Source organism: Canis lupus, chromosome 25 (genome assembly GCF_003254725.2).
Source record: "Canis lupus dingo isolate Sandy chromosome 25, ASM325472v2, whole genome shotgun sequence".
Taxonomy (NCBI): Eukaryota; Metazoa; Chordata; class Mammalia; order Carnivora; family Canidae; genus Canis; species Canis lupus.
The window spans coordinates 32,652,456-32,671,352 of NC_064267.1; positions in this window are offsets into that span (position 1 = coordinate 32,652,456).

The following is an 18,897-nucleotide window of genomic DNA, read 5'->3' on the forward strand; positions in this document are numbered from 1 at the left end:
TTTTATACACATGATATATGTATCTGTGGAATGCTTTATCACACAGCATTGTGTGTCTGAGATTCAACAGTCATATTAATTATACTTACAGTTCTGTATTTTCTATGCAGTGTTTAGTATTCTACTATGTGAATATTATACCATTTATTTATTTTCTCCACTATCGATAGGAGTTTGTATGACTTCCTAGTTTTGCGTTATAAACAGTCTACAACAAAAGTTTTGATTTTTCCTGTCATTAATGAGGAAGCTATGGGTTTACAGGAGGGAATGGGAATTGTTAGATGGTAAAATTAGTATATATTTAATTTTATAATGTATTGCCAAATGACTTTCCAAAAGCACGGGTCAATTTATGAACACAACACCCTCATCAACTTTTGAGATTCAACTTTAAAATTTTTGCCAATAGAGAGATAGAGAATTGTATCTCTTGTAATGTTAGTTTTCTTTTCTTGATTACTAACAGATTTGAGCATCTTTTTATAAAGTTCTTCTTAATTTTTATTTCCTTTTCTGTATATATTCAATTTTATAATGTATTGCCAAATGACTTTCCAAAAGCACGGGTCAATTTATGAACACAACACCCTCATCAACTTTTGAGATTCAACTTTAAAATTTTTGCCAATAGAGAGATAGAGAATTGTATCTCTTGTAATGTTAGTTTTCTTCTCTTGATTACTAACAGATTTGAGCATCTTTTCATATAATTCTTAATTTTTATTTCCTTTTCTGTTAAATGCTGTTTATTTCTTTAGTACTTTATTCCAAAGTGTTTTGACCATTGATATTTCTCGTGAAAACTCTTTCCTTTCTCCTTCTCAGATTTCTATTATATGTATGTTTGCCTCTAATATTGTCCTCCAAATCTCTGAGGTTCTTTTTTCCCCTTCAATCTCTTTGTATTTTTCAATTTTTCAGACTCTCCTATTTCTATTGCTGTGTCTTCAAGTACACTGACTCTTATGGCATCTCAAATCAATCTAGTGAATTTCTCAATTCAGTTGTTGAATATTGAGGTTATAAAATTTCCATTTTATAGTTTCTATTTTGAGATAGCCTATGTCTTCTCTCATAGAAAGTATGTTAAAATAATGCTTTAAAAATATTTTTCTGTAGCTTTTGAGCACATTTAAAATATCTGCATTAAAATGTTTTTCTGGGGATCCCTGGGTGGCGCAGCGGTTTGGCGCCTGCCTTTGGCCCAGGGCGCGATCCTGGAGACCCGGGATCGAATCCCATGTTGGGCTCCCAGTGCATGGAGCCTGCTTCTCCCTCTGCCTATGTCTCTGCCTCTCTCTCTCTATCTCTGTGTGACTATCATAAATAAATAAAAATTAAAAAAAAAAATAAAATGTTTTTCTGATAAATTCAACATCTGGGCTATTATGAGATCAATTTATTGACTGCATTTTCCTTAACTTGGATCATGTTATCCTTTAAAAAATTATTTTAAACTTATTTTTCACATGTCTAATAGTTTTTTGTTTTGTTTTGTTTTGTCTAATAGTTTTTAATTAAATATCATTGGTGTTACCTTATAGAGCCTCTGGATTCGGTTATTTCCTTCTGAAATGTGTTGATTTTATTGGACTCATCACTCAAATTGTGTAAGCTCTTTTTACATTTTATTAGGGCAGACCTATTCAATGGCAAGAGTGTTTCCCAAGTGCCTCCAAACTTCGTCTTTTAAATGGATATGTCTGCTCTTCTTTTTTTTTTTTTTAATTTTACAAAGGCAGATCTGGATTGGACTGACTCTCGGTGTGTTCTCTGGCTTCTCAGATGGAATCCTGGGGTGTAACGAAATAAAAGGTTTTTTTCTTAAAAATTTTATTTATTTATTCATGAGAATATACAGAGAGGAGAGAGAGAAGCAGAGACACAGGCAGAGGGAAAAGCAGGCTCCATGCAGGGAACCTGATATGGGACTTGATCCGGGATCTCCAGGATCACACCCTGAGCTGCAAGCAGCACTAAACCACGAAGCCACCAGGGCTGCCTATAATCAAGTAAAAGTTAAAGTAGTGTTAACAAGGTCTCTTCATTCCACCAGAAGTGCTTCAGCTTTCTCTGTGTTCTGCTTAAAACCCTGAAAAAGCCACTCTCTGGCAAACTGTCTGTAGTCCTACACTGTGCATGAGCAGTCAAAGACTAACAGGAACCCCAAACAGGGATTTCTCAGATCTCATCTACACAGCTCCCTTCTCTTGCTCACCTACTGCCTTGCCCTACAGATCCTGATAAGTCAGCTTCCCTCTGACCTCAATTCAGTGAGATTACCATGTTCTGCTTGGAGTCCAGTTTACTGTGGCTTGCTTGAGAAATTGTTCTCAGGTAGAGCCAATGAGATTCTGGCTTACACTTCACAGGTTTCCTTTCTCTCAGGGATAATAATTCTTTATTAACTTTACTATGTTTGAAAAAAGTACTTCACATATATTGTTCATTTTTATGTTTTTATTTTCAGTTCTGAGAAGGTTGGTTGAATATCAGTTACTCTGTCTGTTGGAAGCACACCTTTAATTCCATATTTTTTATTCCTCTAACTGCAGTGAAACCCTGATTCCCTGCAACATCAATATATTTACTTCTTTGCTTTATCTGGTAATATACCAAAACAATTTCAGTATTCACATATTAATACACTACTAATCAATACCAACCTTATCAAATAAAGTTCAAAATTTCCTTAGAGTTCTTTTGAATTTAGGATATATTCCATAAAAAATATATAGAGTACTGCATTTAAAAATTAATTTATTGTTTAAATGTGGTTTTGTTAATATTTTTATAAAGTTAGATTATATTTCTATTTATGATCAAGTTTTAGATTTACATTGTTATTCTTTTTTATTTAATTTTTAGTAGATAAAGTATTTATAGGTTTCATTCATGTATATATAAAGACTTGGAATATCTCACTCTCATATTTATCCCTTTCAAGGTGTTCTTAGTCACATCTATAAATAACTCTCCTCTTAATTTCTGATTTATCCTTTTTGTTTCTTTTTGCAAACAAACTCTTCTTTTTTCTAGCATGAAACAATAGATCATATTTACTTTCCCCTCCCCCTCTATTTGGTCTATTTTCTTTGCTCAAATTATTTTTCTTTAATGTTGAAAGGCTTTGTTTTAGTTCTAGTTATTACTTTTCCTTATCATGACATTGATTCCTTTTTCCTTAGTTGTGTCTCTATTATTTGACTTTTCAGCTTTAGGTAACATATGCTAATTCTCACTGAAAATTTAGGGATAATAAATGAGTTGATTGTACTCTTTTATTTCTTCTTTTCCTATTATTTTAGTTGCATTATTTCCACTTTATTAGAACATATGAATTAAATGCTATCCTTTACTTGTGCTCACCTTTGTTTTAACCTGAGATCTCCATTTAATATATTAAAACTCTTTTTGCCAAAATTTTCTCAAATTCTTGGCTGAATAAAACTGGTCATGTACAAAATTCCCCACAAGGTATTATACTATATATAAACTGAACTCCAATAAAAAAAATTCCCCACCAAGCATTTAAAAACAAAATCTCTGAGTTCTTAGACCTATCAACTGTATTTTTTTTTTTTTTGTCTTTTACCTTTGGTATTTGGAGGACTATTTATATCTAAAGCTATTTCACACTTTTATCCCTTGACATTTAAAACTACTTTTTTCACTTTAGTCTTGATGTGTGCGGTGTTAGCAAGTTGTCTGACAACAAGTTAATTCTATTTCTTTTGTCAGTAAGTTGGTCTTTTACCTAAAGGCTTAGACTATCTGCATTTATCTCTAAGATCTAGCAGTTTCCAGCACACACTTTGCTGTCAACCATACCAGATCTACTCTTTCCAGATACAACCTTGGGTATCTTGTACTTTCATTTCATCTTCCCTGAGGAGTTTAATTTTTCTTCATTTCATTATGTGGGTGATTACTTTTCATTCTATCTCTTTCTCATTTATTTCAATTCTGAGATTTTGAATATTTGACCCAAAGAATTATTTTATTTGAAAATATTTTTTTAAAAAGTATTTAATTGATATTGGAGAGTTTATTACAGTTTTCATCTGTTTTATGGTTGGTTTTTAAGGAGAGACTTGACATTAGCTGCAATATTCTCTTTTCATTTGAAGTTTTCTTCCTATAGTGACTTTATAAGAACTTTTATATCATTTTCTCTTCATCTTTAAATGTGTTATGTTTTTCTGAAATAGCATGAATAAGTGTATATAGACACGACTTGGGGGTTTCATTGTGTTCTGCATTTCTTATATTCTAGCATTATCTTCTGTTGGTATAGTAAACTGTAGTTTCTTTAATCAGTGGATAATTGTGAATTGATGTGTTTTTTCATTTGTGATACTGATAATTGTAAAAAATTTCAACTATATTCTCTTTTTCCCCCTCCAATCTGAAGTTTCCAAGGTGTTTCTCCATTCCAAGTCACTCTTCTCTTACCCAGAAATAATATCTTCCTAAGCCTGCTATCACTCCAACACACTTCCAGCTCTTACCTGCTAAAGGTGATTAAAGAGATCTGTCAACTAAATGCAACACATAATCCTAAAACAGCAAGAGATTATCATGGAAGTGATTGGTGAAACTTGATTATGGATCATGGATTTAGAATAGCATTGTATAGTATATCAATATAGTATAGTATATCGATAGTATCAATACATATACGATACAGTATAGTATATATCAATGTGTAATCTCCTGAGTTTGAAAACCATAATGTGGTTATACAAGGTAATTTTTTCTTAGGAGTAAGAATTTTTTCTTAGTTAAGTATGAGATAAAAGACCATGATGTGTTCAACTTCCTTTCAAATAATTTAGAAAAAATAATTTATATATATCAATCTAAATGTTAACAACTGATAACTTAGAAGACTGTATAGAAGTACCCTTGTGTCCTTTCTGCAATATTTCTGTAAGTTTATCTCTTAATTTTTCAATAGACAGATCCATCAGGCCCCAAATCTATTGTCAGTATTTCATTGCTCACTGTGGGATTCTTCATTCAAGATTTATTGTACTTGTTTCCAACACCACTGTGTCCCTGTCTTTACCTCTTTTGCTTACAGAAGTTTCTGTAACCACAAGCCAGTAGGACATTTAAGTCACTATTATAATGAATTTCTGGAAGCTGAATGTGGACTAATATGAAAGATAGTACTGGAGGCAACATTCTCAGAGGGTCTTCCACACTTTTGTAGTGTTTATTTGCATGACCCACCAGGTTATCCTTCTGAAGATTTGAAGAGGATCCTCTCCAAGCATTAGCTGGGGGAAGGGAAGAATAATCGTTATGAAACTCACAGCCTTCTTCATAACAAATGCCTGCTCTCCAGAGTCAAAGCAAGAAACAGATTTTTAATTATAGAAAACAATCTGATCATTACCAGAGGAGAGGGAGTAGGGGGATGGGTTAAATAGGTGATGGGGATTAAAGAGTACACTAGTGATGAGCACAGGGTGCTGCATGGAACTGTTAAATTACTATATTGTACACCAGAAACTAATATAATGTTGCGTGTTAATTAACTGCAATTAAAATAAAAAATTCAAGGGAAAAAAATCTGCTTTCCAGAGGAAGACTTTGCCAGAGCCTTTTCTTATTTGGATAACGGCATTCCTACCACGTTAGCATTCCTTTCTCAGTTATAGGAGGAAAAAATAAACAAACATAGGAAACAATGGATCAGAGCTGGGAATGTTGTGGCCTAGAAACAGAATGAGGAACAGGGAAGAATTAAAGCTGTATTACTGAGGAACCACTTGTAAAGGCCACAAACTGGAGACACAGGCCAACTAAAAGAAAGATCTAATTATAAGATTATAGAATATTTCTCTTCTCCCATACCTAATCACCACAGTAACAGAACTCTAGTACTACATTAAATTACAGTAGAAAGAGCTGCAAGATTTAGAATCTCCCTGAAGAGAAGTACTTAGGGAAATCCAAAGTCAATAGGGGAGACAAAAACAAGGACACTGAGAAAGTTGATGCCTTTGGCTATGAAAAACATTAAATACAACCACGGTTAGCCAAATGAATATAAACCCTCATATCAAAGATCTATTTACCTCGGTTTCTATTACCTAACATATCAAGTCCAGCTTTCAAGAGAAAATTACAATACATGCCAAAGGCAAGAAAAACAATCTCAAGAGACAAAGAAATAAATGGATACAGACTCCAGTTACAAAGATGTTGTAATGATCAGAAATGAAATTTAAAATAAGTGTGATTAATATGTTAAGGATTCTAGTGGTAAAAGTAGACAACATAAAAGAACAGCAGAATAATGTAAACAGAGAGATGGAAACTCTAAGAAAAAGGCAAAAGATATGTTAGCTCAAAAGCAGTGTAACACAATTGTAGAAAGTCTTTGAAGGACTCATCAGTAGATTCAAAACAACTAAAGAAAGAATCAATGATCTTAAAGATAGGTCAATAGAAACTTCCCAAACTGAAATTCAAAAAGAATAAAGAATAAAGAAAATAATAGAATAGAACATCCAAGGAATGTGGGACAATTTCAAAAGGTGTAACTTATGCATGATTGGAGTACCCAAAGGAGAAGAAAGAAAGAATGGAGCATAGGAAATATTTGAAGTAATAGTGACTTCAAGCTTTCCAAAATATAGACAACAAATCAAAGATCCAGAAGTTCAGAGTACACTAAGCAGGGTAAGTACCAAAAATAAATCCCACGTACGCATGTCTTATTCAAACTTCAGAAAAGAAAAGACTAAGGGAAATCTTGAAAGAAACCAGAGGGGAAAAGCATGTTACATATAGAGGAGCAAGGATAAGAATTACACCAAACTTATCAGAAACTATGTAAGCTAAAATGGAGTGGTGTGAAATATTTCAAATGTTGAAAGAGAAAAACCACCAACCCTAGAATTCTATATCCAACAATGGTATTCTTCAAAAATGAAGAAGAAATAAAGACTTTCAGAAAATTTAAAGAGCTAAGAGAATTCATCATCAGCAGGCTTCCACTGCAAGAAATCTTAAAGGTTCTTGAGCTAGAAGAAAAATGATATAGGTCAGAAAATTGGATCTACGTGAAAAAGCATTAAAGAAGAAATAGAAGAAGGTAGAACAAAAATCTCATGTTTTTTTTTTGTATCCCCATTGATCTAAATGATAATATTTTGTTTGAATAAATGAGTAATAATGTACTGCGTGATCATATCATATTGTTAAGTGAAATGAATGACAATAATTTCAGAAGGAACAAAAAGAAGGAATTTGGGTTACTTCATATGAGGTGGTATGTGGTATAGTGTTACTTGAAGGAAGCCCTAGATTACTTACAAATTCACATTGGTAATGTTACAGCATTACTAGAAGCAGATAAAAAGAGAAGTATAAGTGATATACTAAGATAAGAGATCAAATGGAATCCTAAAAAATGCTTAATTAAAACCAGAAAAGTCAGAAGAGGCCAAAAAAGAAACAGAACAACTGCGTTAATAGAAAAACAGTTACATAGTAGGTATTAATCCAATGATATCAATAGTCACTTTAAATGTAAATAGTCTGGGATCCCTGGGTGGCGCAGCGGTTTGGCGCCTGCCTTTGGGTCGGGGCGCAATCCTGGAGACCCGGCATCGAATCCCACGTCGGGCTCCCGGTGCATGGAGCCTGCTTCTCCCTCTGCCTATGTCTCTGCCTCTCTCTCTCTCTCTGTGTGACTATCATAAATAAATAAAAATTTAAAAAAAATGTAAATAGTCTAACCACACCTTTTAAAATAGAGAGATAAAGAAGATTTTAAAAACTCAATTATATGTTGTTTACCATAAACTCACTTTTTAAAATTTAAAATCAATTAGTGAACAGATAATGTATTATTAGTTTCAGAGGTATAGTGGTTCATCAGTTGCATACAACACCCAGTGCTCATTATATCAAGTACCTTCCCTAATGCCCCTCACCCAATTACCCCATCCCTCCATCCTCCTTTCGTCCCACAACTCAGTTTGTTTCCTATAGTTAAGATTCTCTTGTGGTTTATCACTCTCTCTGATTTCATCTTATTTTATTTTTCCTTCCCTTATGTTTATCTCTTTTGTTTCTTAAATTCCACATAAGAGTAAAACCATATGATAATTGTCTTTCTCTGATTGACTTGTGCTTAACACAATACCCTCCAGTTCCAACCATGTTGATGTAAATGGTAAGATTTCATTTTTGATGGTGGAGTAATATTCCATTATATATATATATACACACAATATCTTCTTTATCCATTCATCTGCTGATGGACATCTGGACTCTTTCCATATTTTGGCTATTGTGGACATTGTTGCTATAAAGATTGGGGTGCAGGTACACCTTAGGATCACATTCATGTCCTTTGGGTAAATGCCTAGTAGTGCAATTGCTATTTTTAACTTCTTGAGGAACCTTCATACTGTTTTCCGGGGGGGTTGTACCAGCTTGCATTCTCACCAAGAGCGTAAGAGTGTTTCCCTTTCTCCACATCCTTGCAAACATTTGTTGTTTCCCCAGTTGTTAATTTTAGTCATTCTGAGTTGTGTGAAGTGGTATCTCACTGTGATTTTGATTTTGATTTCCCTAATCCCGAGTGATGTTGAGTGTTTTTTCATGTGTCTGTTGGCCATTTGTATGTCTTTCAAGAAATGTCTTTTCATGTCTTCTGCCCATTTCTTGACTGGATTTTTTGTTTTTTGAGTGTTGAATTTGATAAGTTCTTTATAGATTGTGGATACTAGCCCTTTATCTGGTTAAGGCATTTGCAAATATCTTCTCTCATTCTGTAGGTTGTCTTTTGGTTTTGTTGACTATTTCTTTTGCTGTGCAAGCTTTTTATCTTGATAAAGTCCCAATAGTTTATTTTTGCTTTTGTATCCCTTGCCTTTGGAGGCCATATGTTTATTAAATAATTGAATTGGTTATCAATATTTCAACAAAGAAAACCCCTGGCCTAGATGAATTCACTTGTAATTTCCACCATAGATTAAAGGAAGAAATAATAGCAGTTCTCTAAAACCTTCCATAAAATAGAAGCAATGGAACAACTATAAGAATAGCATTATATTGACCAACATCAAAATCAGGTAAAGAGAGACATCAAAAGAAAACTATACAACAATATATCTCTCATGAACATAGATGAAACAATCCTTAACAAACCGTTAGTAAATTGAAGTCAAAATGCATAAAAAGAATCATGTACTGTGACCCAGTGGGATTTATTCCAGGTATTCATGGTTGTTTCAGCATTTAAAAATATGCTGTAATCTATCTAATTAAAAAACACTAAAGAAGAGAAATAATATGATCAATGATGCAAAATAAAGCATTTCAGAATTTCCAACACTTGTTAGTGATAAAAGCTCTTATCAAACTGGAATAGACGGGAAATTCCTGAGCTTGAAAAAGAGGATATGATAAAGAATCAATAGTGAAACTATTACTTACTAGTTGTGAGAAAGAGACTAAACTCTTGGCCTTTTAGATCAAGTTCAAGACAAGGACATCTCCTTTTACCACTACTTTTTAACATCATACTGGAAGTCCTAGGTATTGTAAAGGACAAGAAAATGAAACAAATGATTTAAAGATTGGAATGGAAGAAATAAACCCATCTTTATTCATAGATAATAGATTGTCTACATAGAAAATCCAAAAACTGGCAAAAAATATCCTGAAACTAATAAGAAAGTATGTCAGATTTGCAGGATTCAAGGCTATATATAAAATTAGTTACTTTCCTATATACTAGCAATGAATGATTATAAAGTGAAATTAAAAATCTATAACATAATGGCATAAAATGGAAATAATTAGTCATAGGTCTAAATATGTATAGGATCTTAATGGGATAACTACAAAAACACTGATAAAAGAAGTTAAATACATGGAAATATATTTTCTGTTCATGGATTGGAAGAATTGATATAGTTAGGATGTCAATTCTTCCTAGTTTGATCCAGCAATTCAATGTGATTCTAACTAAAATCTCAACAAAGCATTTTGTAGAGAGCAATAACTAATTCTAAAGTTTATATGGAAAGAAAACATTCACATGGAAAAGTAACACAATACCGGAGAACAATATTGGAGGATGCACACGATCGAATTTCAAGACTTAATATAAAGTAAGAATAATCAAATGATTTGATCTTCCTAGAGAATATATTTCTTGAGGTGAAATTACAACATAAAAAACATGTAAATCCAAATCTTGACAGGTTGTATTAATTTCTATTGCTGCTATAATAGACTAGATTACCACCAGTCAACCAAATCACCAAATTTAGTGGCTTAAACAACCCAAATCTATTATCTTACAGAAATTAGATATATTAAATCAATTTCACTGGCCTAAAATCAAGGTGTTGGCAGGCATGTATTTCTTTTGGAGGCTCTTGGGCACTCCACTTCACCATTCTCAGCTTCTGGAGGCTGCCTACATTCCTTGGCTCTGAACACTTCATCCTTCTTCAAAGCCAGAAGTTTCCTCCTTAATTTTTGCTTCTGCCCTAACACATTCTCTCTCTGATTGTGATCTTCCTTACTCCTTATGTGAACATTTATTACATTGGGTGCACTCAGATAATCCAGGATAATCTTTGGGTTATGTTTGGCATGTTTTTACATACAAAATATATAGTTCCGAAAAAAGACAGTTGAGATCTATCATGGAGTCGTCATTCCAGCAAAGAGTTAGAGGTGGGATGGGTGGGATAAAGATAAGTAACAAATAAATGAACAACAATCATCTGAATTTATATGTGGTATAAAAACGGTTATGCGATAAGGTGATTATAATCAAATTATTTTAGGTTACGTGATCAGAGAAAGTTTTACTGAGAAGGTGAATTTAAGCTTAGAAACAAAACAAAAACCTCCAAACCAGTGAACCAAGAATAAATATGGACGCAGAATGAGAAAGGAGTAGAATGATACAAGGACAATCCTAAGACATTTGGTATATTCAAGAAGACATAGATCTGTGCAGCTGGAGCCTATTGAAAATAATAAACTTGAAGATATAGGCTGGAGCCAGGTGAATGGAAGGCTTTTTCATTTTGAATCCAGTGAAAAGCCATGACAAGATTTTTAGATATAGGTAGTTGAAGAGGGCATGTGTGTGAGTGTGTGTATGTGTGAGAGATATCTGATTTATGTTTCAGAAAGCTATACAGTTACTCTGTGGAGAATAGATTTCAAATAAACAAGAGAAGAGACCAATAATCCACCATAATCCATTGAAGAAAGAGTGGCTTGACAAGAGTTTTAGCAGTGAAGGGCAAACATTAAATGAATTAGGACTATGTTTTAGAGAAGGTGACAAAGCTTTTTATCTTGCTGATTAATTTTTGGTATGATAAGTAGGAAGAATGAAGAATAACTACTAGAATTTGATATTGGGCAACTGGTTGGTTACTGGTGCCATTTACTAAAATGGGAAAGATGGAAAAGCACAACCTTGGATATGGTAAGATTAATAATTCTGCTTTGGCTGTATTAATTTTGTAATGACTTTTAGGCTCCATTGAGGAGGTGCAAGAAGGATCCTGGATATACAAAGTTAGAATTGAGTAAATGTGAGGACTGAAGATGCAAACTTAGGACTCATCAGCATATATACGGTATTTAAGGACATGGGAATGGAAATTATCCCTTTAGATAGAAGAGTGGAAAACACAGAACAGAGTCTTGAACCATTTCGTATATCAATGTCAAGTAAAGAAAGAAAAATAAGTGGATAATGTAATGGGAAGGATATGATAGTTTGGGGGTGACAGAACCCAAAAATAGAGACTATTTCAAGCAGGCAGATGAGGTGAACTCTTGAAAAGTTTAATTTTCATAGTTTCAGTGTAGCAGTGGTGAGGGAAGCCCAGTACCTCAGGGTAGAGAAGACTGTGTGATGGGAGGAACTAGATAACTCAAAGGAGTGGAAAGTTTTACTGAGAAAAGGATCAAAGAAATGAGGTGTTAATTGGAGGAGGATGTAGGTTTATGTGATGTGTGTGTGTTTGTGTATGTTAAGATGGATGATGATAGATTGGGTTGAGATGCTAATGAAATGGATCCAATAGAAGGAGAAATCAGTAATGAGAAATTCAGGATTAAGTCCTTAAAAACAACAAAACAAATGGTGGGATCTAAATTGGAGACTGCCTTAGATGGGACCGGGGACACTTTATCCATAGTAACGAAAGGCCAAGGACATGGTACAGGTGCAGATGCAAATAAAGTGGTTGATTTAGTGGTAGAAAGATAATTGCTCATTTTTTCTTAATGAAATGCCAGACAAGATTAACTGTAAGGGGAGTGGCTATAAAAAAAGAGGGTTGAAAAGGTCAAAGTTTGAGAGAAAAGAAACACAAAGCAAATGATATTTTTGGAGCATTGGAAAGGGTGGTGAGATCATTTGGGTACTGTTGTGTGCCTAAGAGATTTATGATAATGTGTTTAAAGTAAGACTTTCAGGGTGCTTGTGTATTTTTCTCCAGATCTTTCCAGCTGTATATGAGTAGCCAGAGTAAGCAGATAAAGTTTAACCAGAAAGACAGTGTATAAGAAGTCCTTTTCTCCACAATCTCAATAATTCTAGTTATTATCAATCTTTAATTTTGTCATTATGGTAGCTCAAAACCAAAATCTCATTTTATTTTATTTTATTTTTTTTTCTTTTTATTTTAGATGGCATTTCTTTTACCTCTAGTGAGGCTCAGTATCTTCATATGCTTATCAGTCATTGTATTTCTTCTTCTACAAATTATTGGTTTACATTCTTTATTTTTTGTGCTAAGTTATTTGCTTTTTTTCTTATTGATTTTTAAGATTTATATATTGGATACTAATATTCTGCTATATACCTTGCAATATTTTCTCTGAGGTTATTAATTATTCTTGATTTACAGTGTCTTTCACTGTATTGATTATTTGTAGACATTCATAGTAAAATATATTCATATTTTCCTTTTGGAATTTGTGAGTTTATGGCTTGTTTAGTCTTCTGCTCTTCTACCCCATTTGAAATTTTTAAGTTAGTCTCCTATATTTTATTTTAATATTTTCCAAATTTATAAAGAATTTGATCATTTAATAATTTGAGGTGAATTTTGCATACAATGTGTGGTGTTACTTAACGAATAAGCCAACTGTCCAATAAATTTTCCAACTGATCTAAAGAGTCACCTTCATATTTTAAATTTATATGCATTTATGTGTATTTATATGCATATGCATAGTCATGTATATGGATTTTCTTCTCTGTCCCATTGGTTTTCTTGTCAATACCTGTTACTGTGATAACAAATGTATTTTTGTATCATGTTTTGCTATTTTGTAGAGCTAGTTCCTCCCTTTATTATTCTTTCTTTAAAATTTTTTGTTGGTTATTCTTGCTTTTCTCTAGATAAACTTTATAATTTGCTCATCAACCCAAATGGGCCTTACTTGCATTAAATTTACATATTAGTTTTTGGAAACATTTAAATTTTGCTTTGGGAGAGGAAGAGAAAAGCAGAGAGCAAGACACACTAAAGCAGGCTAAGGTGAGCTGATCCTGGGGTCTCAAGACATGGTTACAGACCCTCTGGGAAGAAGAGATCCAAAGGCAGGAGAGAGGGACACATAGCATCAGCTTCACTCTAATCATGTATTTACCAAAGATCAGTCTTGAAGATTCCAAATGCAGCAATTTTGGTTAAAACTACTTGCTGGAATGTTGTCCAAGAAGTTGTATCACAGCCATTCCCCACCCCCACCCCCAACTAGTGTTTACATCTATTGAAATCAACTAATATTCTTGAATTAATCATTTGGTAGGAACAAGTTAAAAAGAAAATAGAAACAGAAAATTGGGAAAAAGAGGCAACAATGTAGGAGAGGAAGTTTACAATTTATCAAAGTAAGAACCCTGAAAATTTTTAAAAAAAATCTATTACAGGAATGCCTGGATAGAAGAAACTTTGTAAGGGAATTAGAGTTTATCCAATAAAAGGAAAGATACTAAGTTATCATATAAATCCCTTCTTTACAGACCTTTGGAGAGCAGGCATTAAATGCTAACCTTGAAAATATTGCAACTGAACCCCCTAGGACCTAGTTTAACACAAGAGTATCAAACGTGTTATTTTCATAGCTGCAAGAGGTTAAGGAGTGTTCCTATGAAAAGAGAAGCATTGCAGTCTTGAGCTATATACATCTATCAAATTTTCTTTCTTGGGATGTTAAGTTCTTTTTTTTTCTTTCTGCCAAAAAAGAAAGAAAGGAAGATACAGTTAGAATGAAATCTCCTTCAGCAGCATACAAAACTGCAGTGTTGCTGCAGGACCTCATTTCTGATGGGGCAAATGGTAGGGAGCTATTTATAGACAGGCTCTGAAATGTCCTTAGTAACAAGGGTTGGAAAAAACTCTGTCCCCGCTGCTACTGGAAATAACCCCAGCCAGCCAGTGGTCTTGCCCCTGATTTCTGTAACTTTGGAGTTCTTCTCGAGTGCTGGAAGGTTCAGAATTATTTTCATTCACATTAACACATATTTCATGTTTGGAGACTTTTCATGAATATTTACCAATCCAATTGTGTATTACATTTTGTTTTGATGATAATGTGTTCTCTTGAAGGAGAGATATTTCATTTTGATGGCTAAACTTTGTACTGCAACAACTAATGTCTATGCTTAGGCTTCTCATGCTTTGAGATTTATAAGCTTTTTATTATATTTCACTTTTCTGGGTATTGGCCAGAATCCTATAGTTTTCTTCCTTCTCTTTATGTTTGTTCTCTTTTTCCTTCCCTCCAGCTTGACCATCTGTCTCCCTACTTTTGCTTCTGTGTAACTACAGACTATGTACCTAGAGGTTAAAGAACACATGTCATCAAAGGATTCAGTTTTTGGAAGTCATCTCTGATCTACGTGAGTACAGAGTGACTTCTGCAAAGTGTTCTATATCTTGTTACCATCTGGGCCTATTACCTCACCTAGAGCACTGCTAACAAGGCCAAGGTCATGGATTCAGACCCTGTATGGTCCAGTTTACTTGACACAGGAAAGAACTCTCTTTTGTGACCACAGTCATCAAGTGCTAGTGCTGGTGGGTTCATTTTGAAAATGAGCCCACAGTGGAGGAGCTGGTGAGAGTTGGGTTGCAGCCAGGTTATCACCATTATTCCAGAAAACTTCAAAACATATGTTCTATGGCTGGACAGTCAGCAGGTCTCCTGTCTCAATGAACTCTTTATATTAAGCTTTAGAATAGATGGGTCATGAGCAGTCATGATGTTTCTCACATTTAATGCCACACAGAAAAAGACAAGAAGCCAAAACTTAGTCCAGTCCTCTATGTCATTCTACCCTTCTATTTATTTTCCCCAATCACATCCATCTAAAGAGGATCTCTGTGGAGTTACAAATCTTGCCAATGGAGATTAAGGGACTGGCACCATTAAATCTGGGGAGGTGAGCTGCCATGTGTAATTTGAAAGGGAGTTGCCATTAGATGTACATGATGTTTGAGGATTTTAAAGAGCAGAAATTTTGAGTATCTTCTCCATTTGGGATTTGTAATATTAGTAAGATATTTGCAGAATAATTAAAATTACAAACCATTTTCATTTGGTCCTTCAAATGTGAGATTGGCTTGACAGGTAGCATTACATTATTCAGATCAGGTAAATTATACAGAAAAAGATTGCATGACTTGCCCAAGGTCACACAATCTATAAGGTCTTTGGACTCTGATCCAGGGAGCTCTCTATGATATCACACTATGCTTTATTTCTTGGCTTGCACCTGCAAAAATACCTCAACAGAAATTGACTATATTATTGAAACCATTTCTATTTTATTTTTTAGTTGATTAGGGAGGGCAGATTTCATACAACTTCTATAGTCACAATTACATACCAAACCACATTTATGAATATGGCCTCAAAGGAGATTGAATAGACAGTTCCAAAAATCACCTAGAGCCTTTTTAGGAAGATTATGTCACATGGAGGGTAATAAAGTTTCCAAAATTAGAAAGACTTGCCTTCAAATCCTGGCTCTGCCTTAGTTTATTTTTCAAATGATCTTGCCCTACATGATTAGGAAATGACCTTGGCAACAGTCTTTCTGAAACTAATTTGCCAAATTGTGTAATAGGCCTGCTCGGAACTGAAATCCAAAAGTACAAAAATTATTAAGGGGATTTCAATTCAGAATCCTGGGAGTAGGAGGAAGCAAGATGTTCTTAGTCTTTATTCCCCTAAGACCAGTGCACTTCAATTGTGTGACATTTCTCTTCCAATTAAAGGCATGTCTTGCATCCAAAGGGTCTCATTTACATTTTGCTGCTTTGCAAGCCCTAGCATCATCTTACCTTATTTTTGTTACAATATTACATAATGCATTATGTCTTGATGCAATTTAATGCCTCCTGCTGACTACTTAAAATTACTAAACAGAAGGTCAGACTAGATCAGTGAACAGCTATTAAAATGCACAGGCAGCAACACAAACAGTAGATAATTAGTACTCAGTGCAAACCAAGCCATGAGAAATATGAAGAAAAATATAAACAAGGTGTTCTCTTCATTTTTTGACTGCATCTTTCTTCCATTCATATCCATGCCTGTGGATTTAGATCCATCATTGATTTGACTCTTCGGAATTTGTTTTTCTTCTTGTGAAATATTTTATACCTACAGATGTGTGCATAGCACACATATACAGTTAAAAAAATTATAAAACAATATCCATGAACCACTCAGACCAGACAGAGACTTGCCACATGCCTCTCTATAGTCAGAACAGAATCTTCCTTCAGCAGACATAACATCAACCAAAGAAATGTGACCATCTGTCCATGCTTGTCCCTATAGATTTATCTTCTAGTTTATTGCCTGAGGACTTTAGTTTGATTTTGTTTGTTTTTCTTAATTTATGCAAGTAAATTATACAGTTTTTTTCTTTTGTGGCTGCTTCTTTCACTCAGTAGTATATTTGTAAGTTTCATCCATGTTGGTGGATGTATATACAGATTATGTATTTCTATTGTTGTATAGTGTAATATTATATTCAGAGTTAATGATTTTTGTATTGATTCTATCTCCATGCACCTTGGATCATTTCCAGTTTGGGGATATTTTGTCCGATGTTGCTATGAATGCTACTGTATCGATCCCCTAGCTATGTACTACAGTTTCTCCAGAGTGTATATTTAGGGGTGGAGTGCTACATCATAGGGAGGGCATGCCCACCTCCACATTTATTAAATAGTGCTAAATTATTTCCAAAGAAGTATTATTATTTTACTCCTGAGAGTAAAATATTGTTCTACTTCCTATTAACAGTTGAAATTGTCAGATACCATAATTTTTGTCAATCTAATAAGCATGTAATGGTTTTCCATTGTGGTCTTTTTTTTTTTTTTTTTTTTTTTTTAAATTTTTTTTTTATTTATTTACTTATGATAGTCACAGAGAGAGAGAGAGAGAGAGGCAGAGACACAGGCAGAGGGAGAAGCAGGCTCCATGCATCGGGAGCCTGATATGGGATTCGATCCCGGGTCTCCAGGATCACGCCCTGGGCCAAAGGCAGGCGCCAAACCGCTGCGCCACCCAGGGATCCCCTCCATTGTGGTCTTAATGTGCATTTTCTTGCTTGCTAATGAGCTGATCCCCCCTTTTTTTTTCTTTGGGTAGCCATTTGGATTTCCTATTTTATGAAGAATTAGTTTAAATTGTGCCCATTGTCTTTCAATTGGGCCATTTGTCTTTTCTTGTGGGTTATAGTTATATGTATTATTTGAAATAAGAACTTGAAGGGGATGAGGGAAGTAGCCAGGGAATATCCAAGGGAAGAACATTCTTGGTAATGGAAGAGGTTCAGGGCAAAAGTCCTATGCCAGAAATCTGCTTGGAGTAAAACAGAGGGAAATTAATAGCAGATGAAGTCATAGGGATGATGTAGGGAGGCCTTGTAGGCCTTATAGACATGTTTGCCTTGGACTCTGAATAAAATGGGGAGTGACTGTCATGTTTGGAGCAGAGGAGTGACATAACCTGACTCCTCCCTCTTTTTAAAAATTAATTTGCCTTAAATTTTTGAACAATTTTAGGTTTACAGAGAGGTTGAGTGGGTCTAATGTGCCATTGGGAGAGTTTGTGCTTCTCATCCTTGTAACTGCAGCCTCTGCAGTCAGGGAATCTGGCCCCCAGAAGGACATGGCATTACAAGGGGAAAAGTGAGAAATTATTGAGCTATCTGCTGTACATGCTGCTAGGGCATTTTAGAGTCCTTTATCTAAGGACCAACAGATGAGAAGAAGAGTAATCAGATTGGCAGGAGTAATTGACCCTGAGAATAGGAAGAGGCTTTTATAAATGTGGGAAGAGAAGAACATCTGTGGTACCCAGGAGTCCCCCTGGATGCCTCTTAGATCTCCCTTGACCCACTGTAATTATGAACGAATATATGTGGCACTACTGAGAATGGTGACCATAATGACCATGGACTTAGATCCTTTAGAGGTGAAAGTTTGGTTTACATCACGAGGTTAGACCCAGACACCTGCATAGGTATTACTTGTGAGTAGGGGAATTTAGAATGGATGATAAAGGAGGGATGGAGGGATGATCAGTTCCAATGGTGGCCCTGAAACCAACTACAACAATGGGGCTTTGGTTTATCTCATTAAGTTTACCTTAAAGAAGAGAAGTCAATGGGACCACGGGAAAGGTTTTGAGTCATGGATCTGTGCAGAACAAAGACGGAAAGGTGTCCATGGAAATTTGCTCTTCCATTTCTTTGCCAGTGGTGCTTCTGTGAAAAGCATGGTTGTTAGACAGTTATACCTTTAGGTACAACATGGTGTTCACCTTGAAACTGAGCTTTCCCTG